Below are 17,400 nucleotides of genomic sequence, written 5' to 3' on the forward strand. Positions count from 1 at the left end.
AATAGGTGTGGTGTGGTGCTGAAAAGAATGTATATTCTGTTGATTTAGGGTGGAGAGTTCTGTAGATGTCTATTAGGTCCACTTGGTGCAGAGCTGAGTTCAATTCCTGGATATCCTTGTTAACTTTCTGTCTCATTGATCTGTCTAATGTTGACAGTGGGGTGTTAAAGTCTCCCATTATTATTGTGTGGGAGTCTAAGTCTCTTCGTAGGTCTTTAAGGACTTGCTTTATGAATCTGGGTGCTCCTGTATTGGGTACATATATATTTAGGATAGTTCGCTCTTCTTGTTGAATTGTTCCCTTTACCATTATGTAATGGCCTTCTTTGTCTCTTTTCATCTTTGTTCGTTTAAAGTCTGTTTTATCAGAGACTAGCATTGCAACCCCTGCCTTTTTTTGTTTTCCATTTGCTTGGTAGATCTTCCTCCATCCCTTTATTTTGAGCCTATGCATGTCTCTGCACATAAGATGGGTTTCCTGAATACAGCACACTGATGGGTCTTGACTGTTTATCCAATTTGCCAGTCTGTGTCTTTTAATTGGAGCATTTAGCCCATTTACATTTAAGACTAATATTGTTATGTGTGAATTTGATCCCGCCATTGTGATGTTAGCTGGTTATTTTGCTCGTTAGTTGATGCAGTTTCTTCCTAGCCTCGATGGTCTTTACAATTTGGCATGTTTTTGCAGTGGGTGGTACCGGTCGTTCCTTTCCATGTTTAGTGCTTCCTTCAGGAGCTCTTTTAGGGCAGGCTTGGTGGTGACAAAATCTCTCAGCATTTGCTTGTCTGTAAAGGATGTTATTTCTCCTTCACTTACAAAGCTTAGTTTGGCTGGATATGAAATTCTGGGTTGAAAATTCTTTTCTTTAAGAATGTTGAATATCGGCCCCCACTCTCTTCTGGCTTGTAGAGTTTCTGCCAAGAGATCAGCTGTTAGTCTGATGGGCTTCCATTTGTGGGTAACCCGAGCTTTCTCTCTGGCTGCCCTTCATATTTTTTCCTTCATTTCAACTTTGGTGAATCTGACAATTATGTGTCTTGGAGTTGCTCTTCTTGAGGAGTATCTTTGTGGCATTATCTGTATTTCCTGAATTTGAATGTTGGCCTGCCTTGCTAGATTGGGGAAGTTCTCCTGGATAATATCCTGCAGAGTGTTTTCCAACTTGGTTCCAATCTCCCCATCACGTTCAGTTACACCTATCAGACATAGATTTGGTCTTTTCACATAGTTCCATATTTCCTGGAGGCTTTGTTCATTTCTTTTTATTCTTTTTTCTCTAAACTTCTCTTCTCACTTCATTTCATTCATTTGATCTTCCATCACTGATACCCTTTCTTCCAGTTGATCGAATCGGCCACTGAGGCTTGTGCATTCATCACGTAGTTCTCGTGCCTTGGTTTTCAGCTCCATCAGGACCTTTAAGGACTTCTTTGCATTGGTTATTCTAGTTAGCCATTTGTCTAATTTTTTTTCAAGGTTTTTAACTTCTTTGCCATGGGTTTGAACTTCCTCCTTTAGCTCAGAGTAGTTTGATTGTCTGAAGCCTTCTTCTCTCAACTCGTCAAAGTCATTTTCCATCCAGCTTTGTTCCGTTGCTGGTGAGGAGCTGTGTTCCTTTGGAGGAGGAAAGGCACTCTGATTTTTAGAGTTTCCAGTTTTTCTGCTCTGGTTTCTCCCCATCTTTGTGGTTTTATCTACCTTTGGTCTTTGATCATGGTGATGTACAGATGGGGTTTTGGTGTGGATGTCCTTTCTGTTTGTTAGTTTTCCCTCTAATGGTTAGGACCCTCAGCTGCAGGTCTGTTGGAGTTTGCTGGAGGTCCACTCCAGGCCCTGTTTGCCTGGGTATCAGCAGCGGAGGCTGCAGAACAGTGGATATTGGTTAACAGCAAATGCTGCTGCCTGATCGTTCAATATAGTTTTAAGAGTTACATTTGGGAACCATACGCTACCCAAGTTCAGATTCTAGCTTTTTCAGCTACTATTTGTAGTGAGATATTTTACCCTCGGGAAGATATTGTACCTTCTCCATTCATCAGTTTTCCTTTCTTTTTTTTTTTTTGAGACGGAGTCTCGCTTGTCGCCCAGGCTGGAGTGCTGTGGCACGATCTCAGCTCACTGCAAGCTCTGCCTCCCGGGTTCACCATTTTCCTGCGTCAGCCTCCTGAGTAGCTGGGACTACAGGTGCCCACCACCATGACCAGCTAATTTTTTGTATTTTTAGTACAGGTGGGGTTTCACTGTGTTTGCCAAGATGGTCTCGATCTCCTGACCTCGTGATCCGCCTGCCTCGGCCTCCCAAAGTGCTGGGATTACAGGCATGAGCCACTGCCCCCTGGCCTTTCCTATTAAATGGAGGTAGTGTTTTGAAATCAAGTATTACCCACCTCCTAGGGTTATTTCGTAGATTAAATGAGTGCATTTATTCAGTTACTTACTTACTGTGCTAAGAATTATACCTGGCACACAAGAAGTGCAATAAGTGTTAGCTAATATTATTGGGTATTACTTACTTTTAGCTTCTTTAACTACAAACCTTTCAGCTTACAGATAGTTTTCCTTTATAATTGCTGCTAAACATATATATCAATGTTGACACAATTTTAAACATACAATTATTCTAATATTTATATCCAGAAATTTTACCCATAATTGACTATGGCTTCATAGCTATGGATCATTTATTTCAAAATCCTATAAACATAAAATGCTAGAAAACACATTTCTTTTGTTGCTCTCCAAGCTATTTCTCTGTCATCATTGTCAACAATAAATGACCATAAATTTGCCTTTGTAATAAGCTGATATGTGTGTATTCAAAAAGTTTCCTTAGATTATACAATTAATCACTTTATTTTGTCTTTGAACTGTCAACATTTGTGGAACCTTTTTATTTTCTTCCTACTTGAGATCCAATTTCTGATATTTTCCCCCATGCTTGGTTAGTTTCTTCTTCCCCAATAACTGATAAGTTTGACATGCCCTATTTAAAATTATGCAGGATTTCCATATTTTTCTAATGCTTGATACAATGCTAAAATATAAAAATGCCATGTCAGTCTCCTTCCACAAAAAGTGCTCTCTTAGTAGAAAAAAAATATTTCCTTCAATATTTTGAAGTACAATTACTCTAGAAATCTGAACAGTACATTAATGTTGTGAAAACAACTTATAAAATAGATTCTCACTAGAAGAGCAACAGTGACCGCATTTCTTGAGGATATCTGAGATGTTGTTATCCTCCGCATAACACAAAATTGCTTTAACCTGAACTGGTATAAAATAATTAAACATTTCAGCAGTGTCATCACACTGAGCAGTGTTGCCTACATTTAAAAAAACTCAATTAACTAAAAGGTAGGGCAATAATCTAACAAATGATACTTCTCAGAGCCTCTTATTTCCTTTTTTGATAATTTCTCTGTAATTTTCTAACTTTAAAAAATCTACTTCAAGGAAAAGGAAAAATATTTTTTATTATTTATTTTCACTTTATTTTTATTTTTATTTATTTATTTTTTGAGACAGAGTCTTGCTCTGTCACCCAGGCTGGAGTGCAGTGGTGCAATCTTCACTCACTGCAACCTCCACCCCCTGGGTTAAAGTGATTCTCCTGCCTCAGCCTTGCCAGTAGCTGGGATTACAGGCATATGCCACCATGCCTGGCTAATTTTTGTATTTTTAATAAAGACGGGGTTTCATCATGTTGGCCAGGCTGGAAAAAAAAGGAAAATACTTACTAAACCTACAAGCATGAACATGACAGAGCAATAAATTATTTTTAATCAGAAAATTTGGAAATAAATGTACTTTAAACCATGATTACAGCTTTGTTTATAATAGCAATATATTGGAAATAGACTAACTGTTCAACAACAAGAGACTCACAACATATTATGATAAATCCACACGATGAAGGAATAGGCAGCCATCAAAAGCATGGTGAATAAAAATATGTTGCAATTCCTCTAACTTTATTAGATTTCAAAAACATAATTTATGCAAATACATATATGCTCTTTTTAGTACAGTTTTAAGTGTAGACAGAGACACAGTTAGGTATATGTATTTATAAAATAGGCCAGGCCAAATGCTTCATATACGTTATTTCTGGCGGTAGAGAATTGAAGCTTGGGAAGTTAATTAATTTGCTCAAGATTACACAGCTACAGTATTAAGTTAGGATTCACCTCATGTCTGTCTGCCTTCTTGAGTGCTATGCCAAATTCCTTTGTAGAATAAGAAAAATTATAACAAGCAATGAAAACTTATTTTTAAGTAGAATAAATTAATGGAACATATATCTTAAAGGATAGAACAAAACTAAAATAAGACCCAATATTTTTCCTAATGGATAATAATGCAAATAAAGAAATTAATGAGAGAATAGTTACACTTATTCTCTTACATGTTTACTGATTTTATATAGAGCCCACATTTTGAATTCCTCTTAGTGTGTGTTTCATCAATATTGTCAGTTTGTTTTTATAGCTTATAGTGTTTCATCACTTTAAGTTTGTCAGTCCCTTGGGACATGATGCAGCTTTTAGTTTTAAGCAATTTTACCACATTGGATATTGGTGTCACAGCTCTTAAGTTTTTATTAAATCTAGAGGGGAATCCCATGTCTGCATTTTTAAAATGCAGATTAGCTGCACAATTCAACGTACAAAGATTGTATAGTCAATCTTAACAAATAGTAAGGAGGTAGGCAGTGGGACTCAACTTCGGGGATGGGGTTCGAACACTGGACCAAATTGAAACTAGTTAAAAAGGGACAGAGTGGAAGCAGCTTTCTATAAATTCCATCCACCAGAGTTTGTCAGTTTACCATTGCCATGGCAACACCTGGAAGGTACTGCTTCTTTCTATGGCAATGACTAGATGACCCAGAAGTTGCTATCCGTTTCCTAGACATTTCTGCATTATTTGCCCCTTAATATGCATGAAATTAGAAGTGAGTATAAATACAACTGCAGAACTGCCTTTGTGCTGCTGCTACTCTGGGCACCCTGCCTAGCCCCACAAGGAATAGTACCTCTGCTGCTGCTGTGTACTGTTGCTTCAGTAAACGTTGCTGCGTAACACCACTGTTCAACCTTGAATTACTTCCTGGGCAAAGCCAAGAACCCTACTAGGCTAAGCCCCAGTTTTGGGACTCATCTGCCCTGCATCAGTAAGATGTTACATAGTGGATTAAATGTGCCTCTAGACTTGTGATTGCCTAAGCACAAGGTTGATCAAAACATGTAGCAGGAAAAATTAGCAAAAATACATGTAGAAGTAATACAGCAAGCTTAATTTTGATTATATTTCATTTCTCAATTTTATTATTATTGTTTATTATTATCTTCTGTTGCCATTGTTACTTAACAATGAATGAAAATAAATTTGAATTGCCATATGTACGCCTTTCATAAATTTTGCAGCACTTAGCATGCAGAAACGTGGCTATATTGGGACTTATGAAAGAAAAGTCCCACTTTAACAAATTATACTTGACAAAATAATATTAAAACCAAGAATTCACAAGTAGGTTTATTTTCTTTCTCTCTTTTTTCGATATTTTTCCTCTTTGCTGACTTAGTGTAAACTGCCCATGCATATAGTGGTATACTACACATTAAAAATCCACCAAATCCACATTTTGAATGATATTTGAGGTTATTCAATAAGTTTAGTTAATAGAAATATACAGTGAGAAAAAAGGTTCTTTTAAAATCATCAAAGTTATCAAGTGTCATTTCTAAACCCTAGAAAACAAAATTTAAATTTCTGTCTGCTAATTTATCCTCTAGTTAGTCACTTTTTTTTTTTTTTTTTTTCGGAGACAAGGTCTCACTCTGTTTCCCAGGCTGGAGTGCAGTAGTGTGATCATAGATCATTGCAACCTCCGACTCCTGGGCTCAAGTGATTCTCCCACCTCAGCTTCACTAGTAGCTGAGACTACAGGTGTCCACCAACATGCCCAGCTAATTTTTCTATGTTTTTGTAGAGATGGAATTTCACCATGTTGCACAGGCTGGCCTTGAACCCCTGAGATCAAGTGATCCACCCACCTGGGCCTCCCATAGTGCTGTGATTACAAGCATGAGCCACTGTGCTCAGCCTTTAGTCACTTTCTTTACATGTTGGTTCTTTGTTTTCATTAAGACCTGAAAGCACACAGCAAAATTAGGAAATTTAAAACTGAATATATATTCTTGGGAAGCTCTAAAATGATTCACAGATGTTGTGCCCTAATATAGAACAGTTTTATTTTGCAGAACATTTATTATGTTTCTCATAATTTCCATGTATATAAAGTGTACCATGTCTGGTGTGTTATTCACACTTTGCTATTGTTGGAGCAAATGTTTTAAATACTTAGGATTACAAACCCAAATGCTTGCAGGGGCCAAGCAGGTATTATAAATGGTTTAAGAGCGGTTGCTTCAGGGGAGAGATGGGGAAAGGAATGAAGCACAGAGTTCCTGTACCCATGTACAGGAAGCAGCTACAATCTAGTTCTGGTCAATATTTGCATGGAAATTGAAATAGAATGTAGGCCCAATATAGCCACATCTTTAGATTCTTCAAAAGAAGCCAGATGTTCTCATTTAATGCAATCGGTTTTTAAATGTTGGTAACTAATTCAGATTACAAATATTGCATAGTCCAAACCAAACATATCTGTGGGATGGATTTGTCCAGTGAGTTGCTGTTTTTGTGTGTGTGTGTGTGTGTGTGTGTGCGTCTTTTGAACTCTTACCCCAGCACCACTAACTAAATAGGGAATCATTTCCCCATTGCTTGTTTTTGTCAAGTTTGTCAAAGATCATATGGTTGTAGGTGGAAGGTCTTATTTCTGGGTTCTCTACTCTGTCCCATTGTTCTGTGTGTCTGATTTTGTACCAGTACCATGCTGTTTTGGTTACTACAGCCCTGTAATATAGTTTGAAATCGGAAAGCCTCCAGCTTTCTTCTTTCTGCTTAGGACTGTCTTGGCTATTCAGGTTCTTTTTTGTTTACTTATGAATTTTAAAATAGTTTTTTGTAGTTCTGTGAAGAATACCAATGAGTTTAATGGGAAAAGCATTGAATTGATAAATTGCTTTGGGCAATATGGCCATTTTCACAACATTAATTCTTCCTATCCATGAGCACGGAATGTTTTTCCATTTGTTTGTGTCCGCTCTGATTTCTCTGAGCAGTGGTTCATAGTTCTCCTGGTAGAGATCCTTCACTTCCCTTGTTAGCTGTATTCCTAGATATTTTATTCTTTTTGTGGCAATTATGAATGAGAATTCATTTGTGATTCAGCTCTTGGCTTGACTGTTGGTGTTTATATATCCTAGTGATTTCTGCAAATTAATTTTGTATCTTGAAACTTTGCTGAAGTTGCTTATTGGCTTAAGAAGCTTTGGGGCTGAAACGATGAGGTTTTCTAGATATAAGATCAAGTCAAAAAATTGCAACTGGACCCCTTCCTTACACCATATACAAATCAACTGAAGACAGATTAAAGACTTAAATTTAAAACCATAAACTTTAGAAACTCTACAAGAAAACCTAGGCAATACCATTCGGGACCTGGACATGGGTAAAGATTTCATGACAAAGATGCCAAAAGCAATTGCAACAAAAACAAAAATTGATTAATGGGATCTAATTAAAGAGCTTCTGCATAACCATATACACTATCAACAGAGTAAACAGACAACCTTCAGAATGGGAGAAAACTTTTGCAAACCATGTGTATTAGTTCGTTTTCACGCTGCTGATAAAGACATACCCGAAACTGGGAACAAAAAGAAGTTTAATTGGACTTACAGTTCCACATGGCTGGAGAGGCCTCAGAATCATGGTGGCAGGTGAAAGGCACTTCTTACATGGTGGCGGCAAGAGAAAAATGAGGAAGAAGCAAAAGTGGAAACTCCTAATAAACCTATCATATCTAATAAAACTGATTCACCATCACAAGAATGGCATGGGTAAACCAGCCCCCATGATTCACTTACCTCCCCCTGGGTCCCTCCTATAACATGTGGGAATTCTGGGAGATATAATTCAAGTTGAGATTTGAGTGGGGACACAGCCAAACCATATCACCATGTATCTGACAAAGGTGTAATATTCAGCATCTACAAGGAGCTTAAAAAAATTTACAAGAACAAAACAAACAACCCTATTAAAAAGTGGGCAAAGAACATGAACAGAGACTTCTCAGAAATAGACATATATGTGGCCAACAATCATATGAAAAAAAGCTCAACATCACTGGTCATTAGAGAAATGGAAATCAAAACCACAATGAGATATCATCTCATGCCAGTCAGAATGGCTATTATTAAAAGTCAAAAAAATAACATGCTGCTGAAGTTGTAGAAGAAAAGGAACACTTTTACACTGTTGGTGGGAGGGTAAATTAGTTCAATCATTGGGAAGACAGTGTGGTGATTCCTCAAAGATCTAGAGACAGAAATACCATCTGATCCAGCAATCCCATTACGGGGTATACACCCAAAGAAATATAAATCATTCTACTATAAAGATACATGCATGCATATGTTCATTGCAGCAGTATTCACAATAGCAAAGACATGGAATCAACCCAAATGCCCATCAAGAATAGACTGAATAAAGAAAATGTGGTACATATACACCATGGAATACTACGTGGCCATAAAAAGGAATTAGATCACGTCATTTGCAGGGACATGGATGGAGCTGGAAGCTGTTATCTTCAGCAAACTAATGCAAGAACAAAAAACCAAATACTGCATGTTCTCACTTATAAGTGGGAGCTAAATGATGAGAACACATGGATACATAGAGCGGAACAACACACACCGAGGCCTACTGGAGGGTGGAGGGAGGGAAGAGGGAGAGGATCAGGAAAAATAACTGATCAATAGTAGGCTTAGTATCTGGGTGATGACATAATCTGTACAACAAACTGCCATGACACACATTTACTGATATAACAAACTCGTACATCTGGCACATGTACACCTGAACTTAAAAGTTAAAAAAAAGAAAATCACTGCACTAGACTAATACTTATCAGCCTTTTGGAGCTATGGTTGCCCCTTGATAAAAGGGCTGAGTAGCTCAATAAGAAAAGGACCTTGAAGACCAAAAAGAAAACAAACAAACAAACAAACAAACAAAACAACAAGAGCAACAACAGAACTGATTCAGTGACAGTTTGCAAGGAAAACATAGCAGGGTTAAAGTCAGTATTCTACCTTAGTATTTTTTAAACTCAAGTTCATAGATAGGAAAAACTGGGTACATAGCATTGATCCAATGTAACAGGATATATTTCAATGAAAATAAATACTGACTGCTTAAGTATTTGTTCAAGAAAATATGATTGAGGCACTTCCTATGAACAAAGTCACTAAGGAAGTTGACCAGGAGGAATTTGGCTAGAAAGTAAAGGAAACAGGAACAAATTGATCTCCAAAGTAATGGAGAACCTTAAAATAATAGATATTTGTTGACAGGAAAGCTTTGAGCTGACAAATTCTAAAATACCCATTACAGCATATTAGCTATATTAAGGGAGGGAAGTGATTAGGAAATATTTACATATCAGTTACTATGCAACTTATTTTAAGTAGGCTCTTATTGTGTAACCTTTTGTTATGAAATTAAATTTCTGTAAAAGTTTATTTCCTTAGGAGGGCAAAATTTTGCTGAAATTGTGAAAGTTTTCTTAAATTCTTCCTAGGTAAGTCTGAATGTTACAATAAATTACATTTGTTAAAATATTTGTTGTAGAAAAATGTTTGTACTCACTTGAAAGTCTAAACTATGTTTACCACAGTGGTTGATTTTATCCACAAACAATTTGGATAATTAATTCACTATGACATCTCTGATCCAGGTTTAATTAACTCAATCTGTATAAAGATACTGTGGAATTTTTTTTAAATTAGGAACATAGTTAATGGTATATTTCCTCTTTTAAATAAATATTAGTGACATCTAGTAAGTTTACAAAATAACTTTCAAGTACAAGGCTTAATCCCTATTTGTCACGACACGTAAAGGTTGATACACACTAAACATATGATGATGTGATTCAAAAGCAAACAGGATTTTGACTATTCTAATAGAGATTTGGTATAAAGATGATGGGGTAACAACACTAAATTATCTTCTGGAAACTCATAAAGATTATGTTCAATTCTGACAAATATATTGTAAGGGAAACACTAGTGGTAAAAGTGTATTCCTAATGACTGACTTCCCTCCCTTCCCTACCTCCCTTCCTCTCTCTCTGCTCTCTCTCTCTCACACTCTCTTTGTTTTCTTTTTTCTTTTTAGTATCCCTTTCAAAATCCATCATACATTCCCAAACAGAATAGGTTAAAACCATGAATCAACTCTCGCCAGAATATGGCAACCTCTTAGATTTGCCATTTTGCTATACATATGATTTTCAACAAGATAATTAATTGCCCTATGCTATAATTTCTTCATCTGTAAAATAAGAGAAAGTTTTTGATCATATAATTGTTGTAAAGATTAAATGAGGTTGTATATTATATACATATATACTCATACATACATATATATACATATATATATACACAAAAAAATGGATCAGCAAAGTTCTTGGTTTATAATAAGTGTCCAAAATGCAATACTATTAATATTAGTATTTTTGCTATTCTATTATTATTATATTGCCATAATAACTTACAGGTAGATGACTGGAGTTTCTAACAGTTGTTAGATTTTTTTCGCAAAGGAGATTGAGTCTCAAGAAAATTTGCTAGTTAAGTTACCACATTTTGAATACATTCAGAAATTAATATGAGAATGATTGACCATCTTCATTTAGGTACTCAGTGAAGAATTGTAAATATTAATCCTACAAAGCCAAAGGACTTTTCAACGTTTTTACCCAGATAAACTGACCTTGAGGCTGTTTCCATTCATATGGTGTTGATGGTAACATCACCTTGGTAACTGTGAGACTGTGGGCTAAGGACATTTTGCTTTACTAGATTTAAGTTTAATGGTGATCATTAATGAAGCCATCAAACAATTATAGACATGCAACAATGACATAATGTGAAACATACATTTTGAGTTTTATGTTAACAATGGACATTTTACCTGGTTATTCTCAGCATAAATTTATAAAAATGAGTTTGAAGTGGCTTAACTTAAACAATTATAGTTGTCAAAAATATGAACATGTCGAACACCATATGCAACTTTTAGGAAATAGTTTTAGCAAACATTTATCTTCAGGATTTTTTTAAAGATTATTTCAGGTGAAATGAGGGGCAGAACATATTACAATCCATCTCTTAATTCATTTTCCCGAATTCCCTAAATTGAAATTTTTATTTTGTTTCATTTCTCTTAGCTTTCCTATGCAAGATAACAAGTGTATTTTATTTTATTTAATCCCGTTTTATAATTTTAACTTCATTTTTTTTTTGAGACAGTTCTTACTCTGTGGACCAGGCTGGAGTGCAGTGCATTTCTGAAGCACATGCTTCATTTGTGCATTTAAACTTGCATAAAAGGATTATTTAATTCCTCATTAATTTAGAGATATATGGACAAATGTGCATAAAGCCTGCAGATATCATGGGTGTGATAAAACAGAAACTTCTATGAATGCCCATTGTAGAAAATGTCATCTAACAAACTGAAGTTCTTTTCTTGTGGGAAACATGAAAGAACAATAATTAGAAGGATTAGCAGTTATATTTTTTAAAGCAGTGGATGTAATTGATAATAGTGTAATTATTAACTAAAAGGGAAAGAAGACAATTATTCCCTTTACTTTCATTTCATTATTCTGCATTTCTCTTTTCCCAACACTACTGGTATTAGAGTAGGGCACTAAAAAGGTAAGCAAAAAGATGCAGTGCCCTAAATGTTATACAGATAGATAGATAGATCAGTGCACTGCACGGCATCATTCGAAGTCTATAGGGCAGTGCTTCTAAGACTGCTGTGAAAAAGCACCAGCTTGTTATTGTTGTTCAATTTCCTATCAGTTGCAATGTGATACTTTTGTAAATACATGAATTACTAGAAAAATGATCTCACACATGGATGACACAACAATGTCAAATTGTAAAAAAAGGTTTCTAAACGGTCATTCTCCATTTCTGCGTGCATCACATTGCAGATAAGCAACGAACAATTCTTACACTGGCAGCAGCTGGTGGACCATTTTTGAGTAAGGAATATGAATATCAGATAAATAAATAAATTCTAGTAATGAAGATTGCATGTTCCCTAATCTATTTAAAAAGGAAAAACTTCTTTGGAAGAAAACACAAACTTCTTATCACTAAAAAATAAACAAATTGATAGCTGCATATGCAAAGATAACATCGTATAAGGTAACACAATATTTTATTGCTCATTAAAATATGTGACAACTTAAAAAAGCGAATGCTTGACTTTCATCTATTTTGTAGTTGGGCAAATGATCCTGGGGAGGATAAAATAGCTTTCTAAATTTGAATCCAGATTTTTGGTAATTCATCAGATCCCCCCAGGATCTTTTCTATTCCTCGATCCACTGACTGCTGACTCTTGGAAAATAGTCACCCATAAGCTGATTACAGTATTCTCATTTTACTGTAAAATTTCTGTCAGCTTCCACCCAGTGCCTCCACCCTATGTCATACAAAGTTAAAAGATTAGATGACTGGCATTCAAAGGAAATCTTACTTCTGAAAGAATCGCTAAGTTTTCAAACCAAGCCAACGCTTATCAAAATTTACTTAAAATCATGTCCTAAAAAACAAAGTATTGAGGTTTTTCTCCTGATGGTATGGCCCTTCACAGTCTGAATGTTCATGCTAAAATCAATAAGGATTTTATTTTATTATTTTTTATTTCACAGTCATTCCTGATTTTTTGAAAAACATGAATTCAGGACTGAGCTCTTTCAAAAGACATCTGCTTTTGATCGCATGCTATCTGATTACTGAAAAAGAAAGATAAAATATGCATTTAAAATGTGTTTAAAAGATTCTCGAGGGTTGCTGTAATGAAATATTTCTTGTAGTTGGTGCCAGCAAAGGAACTACTCTCATATGAAAATAAAATCTAGAATAAAGTAGTTTCAAGATATAAATCTGCCAAATGGTAGCAGTATTTTTATGAGTAAGATGATGAGTGAACCTGATCAATAGGTTCCATGGATTAGGCATTGTGTTGGTTCATTCATTTCATTGCAGTACTAGGAAGCACATGCAGGAAAAATAACATAGAACTTTAACCAGGAGAAACTCTTAGACTTGACCAGGGGATATTTCTTTAAGTTATCAGTGGAATTCCTTTGAAAATAATAAAAATGGCTTGACCTAGTTAAATACATGTGAGCAGAATTAGGGACTACTGAGTATTAGGACAAGAAGAGAGTATATTTGAGTACATATTTCATGCCTCAGGTGTGTTTGAAAGCAGTCATGGGAGGGACAGGAGATTTTAATCTTTAAGAGCACTATTTCTTCATAAATGTATTGCCTAAAGTGATACATTGTTATTACAAATTGAAAGTGTATACTTTGATTTAATAAGTCATTTTGCCTAAAACTGAAGTTAAAGACACTAGAGAAGGTATCTTTAACAAGTAGAAAGATCTAATTTCCTTAAAATTCCACATAGATACTTTTCAGGATGATTGCTGTTGTGAGGGAGCCCAAATTCCTAGCTTTCTCTGAAACTTTGTTTAACTCTGCAGTTCTTCAGATGAGACTGACATTCTTCTTCCTTCACATGCATTGAGCACCCATAAACTGACAGGGTTTGCAGCAGATTTCTTGCAGGGACGAAGATGAGTACATTCCACATCTAGAAGTCCCCTACCCCCAAGATAAAAATTACATAGTTGGCTTCACTCCACAAATAAACCAATAATTATTCCTTGGCCTAGAACAAATTAAATGGAAAATGAGCCTATTATTCAATCTCCAAATTCAGAAAGTGTAATATATTTGCTTAAATGCAGTCTTAAATCCAGACACACAGAACCTCTATTGATTATATGTGAGAAATGATTATCCTTAGAATATATCAAAAGCTAGAAATCCAAGAATGTGGATATATACAGTCATATTGAGTGATTATATGTTTTCCAGTGATGTTGTCTTTCCTCAAAATCATGTCACTTCTTTTTTAAAAACAGCTTTTCATAGCATGTTATTTAAGTATTTTTTTAATGATCCAAATAATTTTTCCTGGAATATTTTACTTTTTTTTGAAAACAATCTAAAGTTATTCAGAGCTAAAATGTGAGTGATTTAGAAGACACAGCATATGGTTGAGACTTAAAAAAATTATATTTGCAGTAAGACTTTTTAAGCTTATAAGTCACAGAGACAATTGCACAAGAGGGACTTTATAAATACATGGGATAATGGCCACGGAATCTGAAAACATCTATAACCTATTATGGCTATTTTTCTGAAGCACATGCTTCATTTGTGCATTTAAACTTACATAAAAGGATTATTTAATCCCTCATTAATTTAGAGATATATGGACAAATGTGCATAAAGCCTACAGATATCATGAGTGTGATAAAACAGAAACTTCTATCACTTATTTTGAAGTTTTTAAGAAAATTCTGATTTGCCAAGAAATGATATATCCCCAAACCAACCAGATATTTTCTGAGAGAATTTTGAACTCTGGTGAAAATGACCAGAGTGGTACTATGCTATAAGTTAAAGTCCCCCATTCTTAACAAACAACACACATTAGCTAGAACTCAGACAAAAGAATTAGAAACTTTAAGTAGAGATTCAAATGCAAAATGGTAACCACTGCCTACATTGGTGGCTTTCCGTTTCGGTCAAGCTAGAGGTCACAGAATTAAAAATTACAATTAAATCGTCTTTTCAGTTTACCAGAGAATTTCCAAGAGTATGTTCAAATTCCTGTTGAATTGAGAGATATGCTACTAAAATTAGTATACTTTAAAAATACACATTAAAAGGGTAAATTTATATTAAATATTCCTATATTTTAAAAAATGCAATTGAAAAAATTGCTTTGAGATCTTAGGGTAGTTGAAAAGTCTCAAATTACCAAACAATGTCTACCGTAATTATAATAATAAATCCAGTATTTGCAAGTACTATGAAGATATGGTTAGAATAAAAGTTCTGCTTTGTTTATCAGTAGAGTAGTACCCAGTTATGTTAGAAATTGCAGTATAACAAATATATCTGATGGCTTAATGTAATTAATTTAAATGCACTGCTACTTGACCAAATTTTTTGTAGAGATCAATCCTTGCAGAATGCAAAAGATCAGGAGTACATTTCTACAATGGCCAGTAACCGGTTGATTTTTTTTTTAAATTGTATTTGATTACATGCAGATTGAAAGCACAGCACAAGCCAAATCCATTAAGATCCATGTACTTCAGATTTACCCTGGAGCAATCATCATTTAGAGGTCTGGGAGAGAAGAAGCCAGCAAAGGAGATTAAGAGCATCCAGAGACAGAGGATAAAAACCAGGAGAAAGTGATGCTCTGGAAGTCAAGGATGAAAGCGTTTCAAGGAAAACGAACGTTAACTGGCAGGAAATGTTGCTGATAAGTGAAACGTGGAATGGAATGATGGATTAAACATGGTGGAGAGATTGGTGATCTTGATGAGATAGTTTGATAAAGAGCTGACGGAGGTAACCTGATTAGTGTGAGTTCAGGAGAATATGGGAGAGCATTAATTCTTTGATTAGTTCTGCTATTAAACAAATAAATGGAGTGGTAATTACAGATGAAAGTGGGGTGAGTAGAAGAATATTTGAAGGTGGGAGAAATTATAGCATATTTAAGTGATGATGAAAAAGATTTGATAGAGGGTGTGAAAATACAAATTTCAAAAAGTTAAAAAAAAGTTATCCACAAACAAATGATTGTCAATTCTTTATTTAACTTATTAATGAGAAAATCAGTAGGTGGTAAAGAAGATTTAGAAAAAGATAGTTTAGAAATAAGAATGTAGGAACAAGATTGAAAAATTATATAAAAAACTGACTGATATCTTACAGCAATTGAACTATTATTATCTTTGGGAATCATTTTTTTCCCTGGGGGATAGAAATAATGTGTATCTTTACAGATGAAATAATCTGAAATTTATCAATTCACAAGTTAATGTCTAATTTTACAGGTTTGGGGATATAACTAATGTAGATAGTAAATCTAACAAAATTACAGGCCTGAAGTTTACTGATTTTATGTTATTTTAAAATGCACCAAATATCAGATCAATTAATGGATGAAAAGTAAAGTAGATTGATAGATTGATAGGTGAGAAAACAAGCATGGTAAAATATTATCAATTTGGTCATGAGTTGTTCAATGTAAAATTCTTTTAATCTGCAATATGTTTGAAAAGTTTTAAATAAAAATTTTAGGAAAAATACCAAAAAGCTTAGAGAAAATGCCAAAGATTAAATAGCTCCTAAGTAAAATTCTTAGAAAGTGCTCCAGTATTACTTTAGGAAAGCACAAAATAATCTTGCCTTATCCCAAAGTTTGAATTCATTTCTGTTCGTAACAGAGGAAAATAATAATGTAGAACAAAGGGGAGAATTGCGGGACTAATGGTCTAAGGTAAGCAACAGAAGAAATTCTATGCACAAGAAATGTGTTGGCCTTAGCCAGAACCATCAGTCATTCAGAGTATTCCAGGAAGGCAGAGTGTTTGGCAAGAATAAGATAGTTCAGGGTACACAGTGGTAGAGGTTTATGGACATTCTCTTCTGAGTGCTTCTGCTGGAAGCCAGAACTGAGATTGGAGAAAAGGAGACTTAAAATAGTTGAGAACATGGCAGAGTACGAGTTGTGTGTGTTTCTCCACCTGTGTTCACTTGTGCAGGTGCAGGTGTGGTTTGGCAGCAGGTTGTATTTGAACAAGGGCATGGTTTTATCAGGTGAAAATGACTGAGTGCAAATGCATTTGTAGTTCAAAGGAAACAGTCTTTAGTCTGTATTGGTAAGTTTTATGAAATTATTATAAGAAATAAAATATTTTTTACCTAGAAAGAAGTTAATTCAAGTAAAAGTTGAGTTGTCTGAGTGCAGTAATCCACCTTTCCATTTCAATTATTCAGTTTACATTTTGAAGCGATTCTTTGCTCTGTAAAATTAAATAGTGAGTCTTTCTGCTTAAGGACATATGTTTGAACATAGTTTCTACACTTCTCAAATAGTGCTTTTTTTCTTTTCCATTAATAATAGAGCATATTGAAAAGCTTGGTTTAGCAAACAGAATACAAACAGTTATGTATTGTTCTGGGGATGCGATAATAATCATAGGAACTGAGCTCCCATAATTGAAGGCACATTAATAAACCCTTAAAATTTAGCCCACAAGTAAGACAAGAAAATATTCATAATGGAAT

At 34.9% G+C, this 17,400-nt stretch overlaps 1 long non-coding RNA gene across 1 annotated transcript in view; it reads left to right on the top strand.

Moving 5' to 3' along the window:
- Positions 1–15,630, top strand: part of LOC129486051 (uncharacterized) — a 71,942-nt gene extending 56,312 nt beyond the window's left edge. The window contains exon 3 of the long non-coding RNA XR_008658842.2: positions 15,366–15,630. This is a non-coding gene — a long non-coding RNA (uncharacterized lncRNA). The remainder of the gene's footprint in view (positions 1–15,365) is intronic.
- The last annotated feature ends 1,770 nt before the right edge of the window (positions 15,631–17,400 follow it).

This window comes from Symphalangus syndactylus, chromosome 7, assembly GCF_028878055.3.
Source record: "Symphalangus syndactylus isolate Jambi chromosome 7, NHGRI_mSymSyn1-v2.1_pri, whole genome shotgun sequence".
NCBI classification, from domain to species: domain Eukaryota; kingdom Metazoa; phylum Chordata; class Mammalia; order Primates; family Hylobatidae; genus Symphalangus; species Symphalangus syndactylus.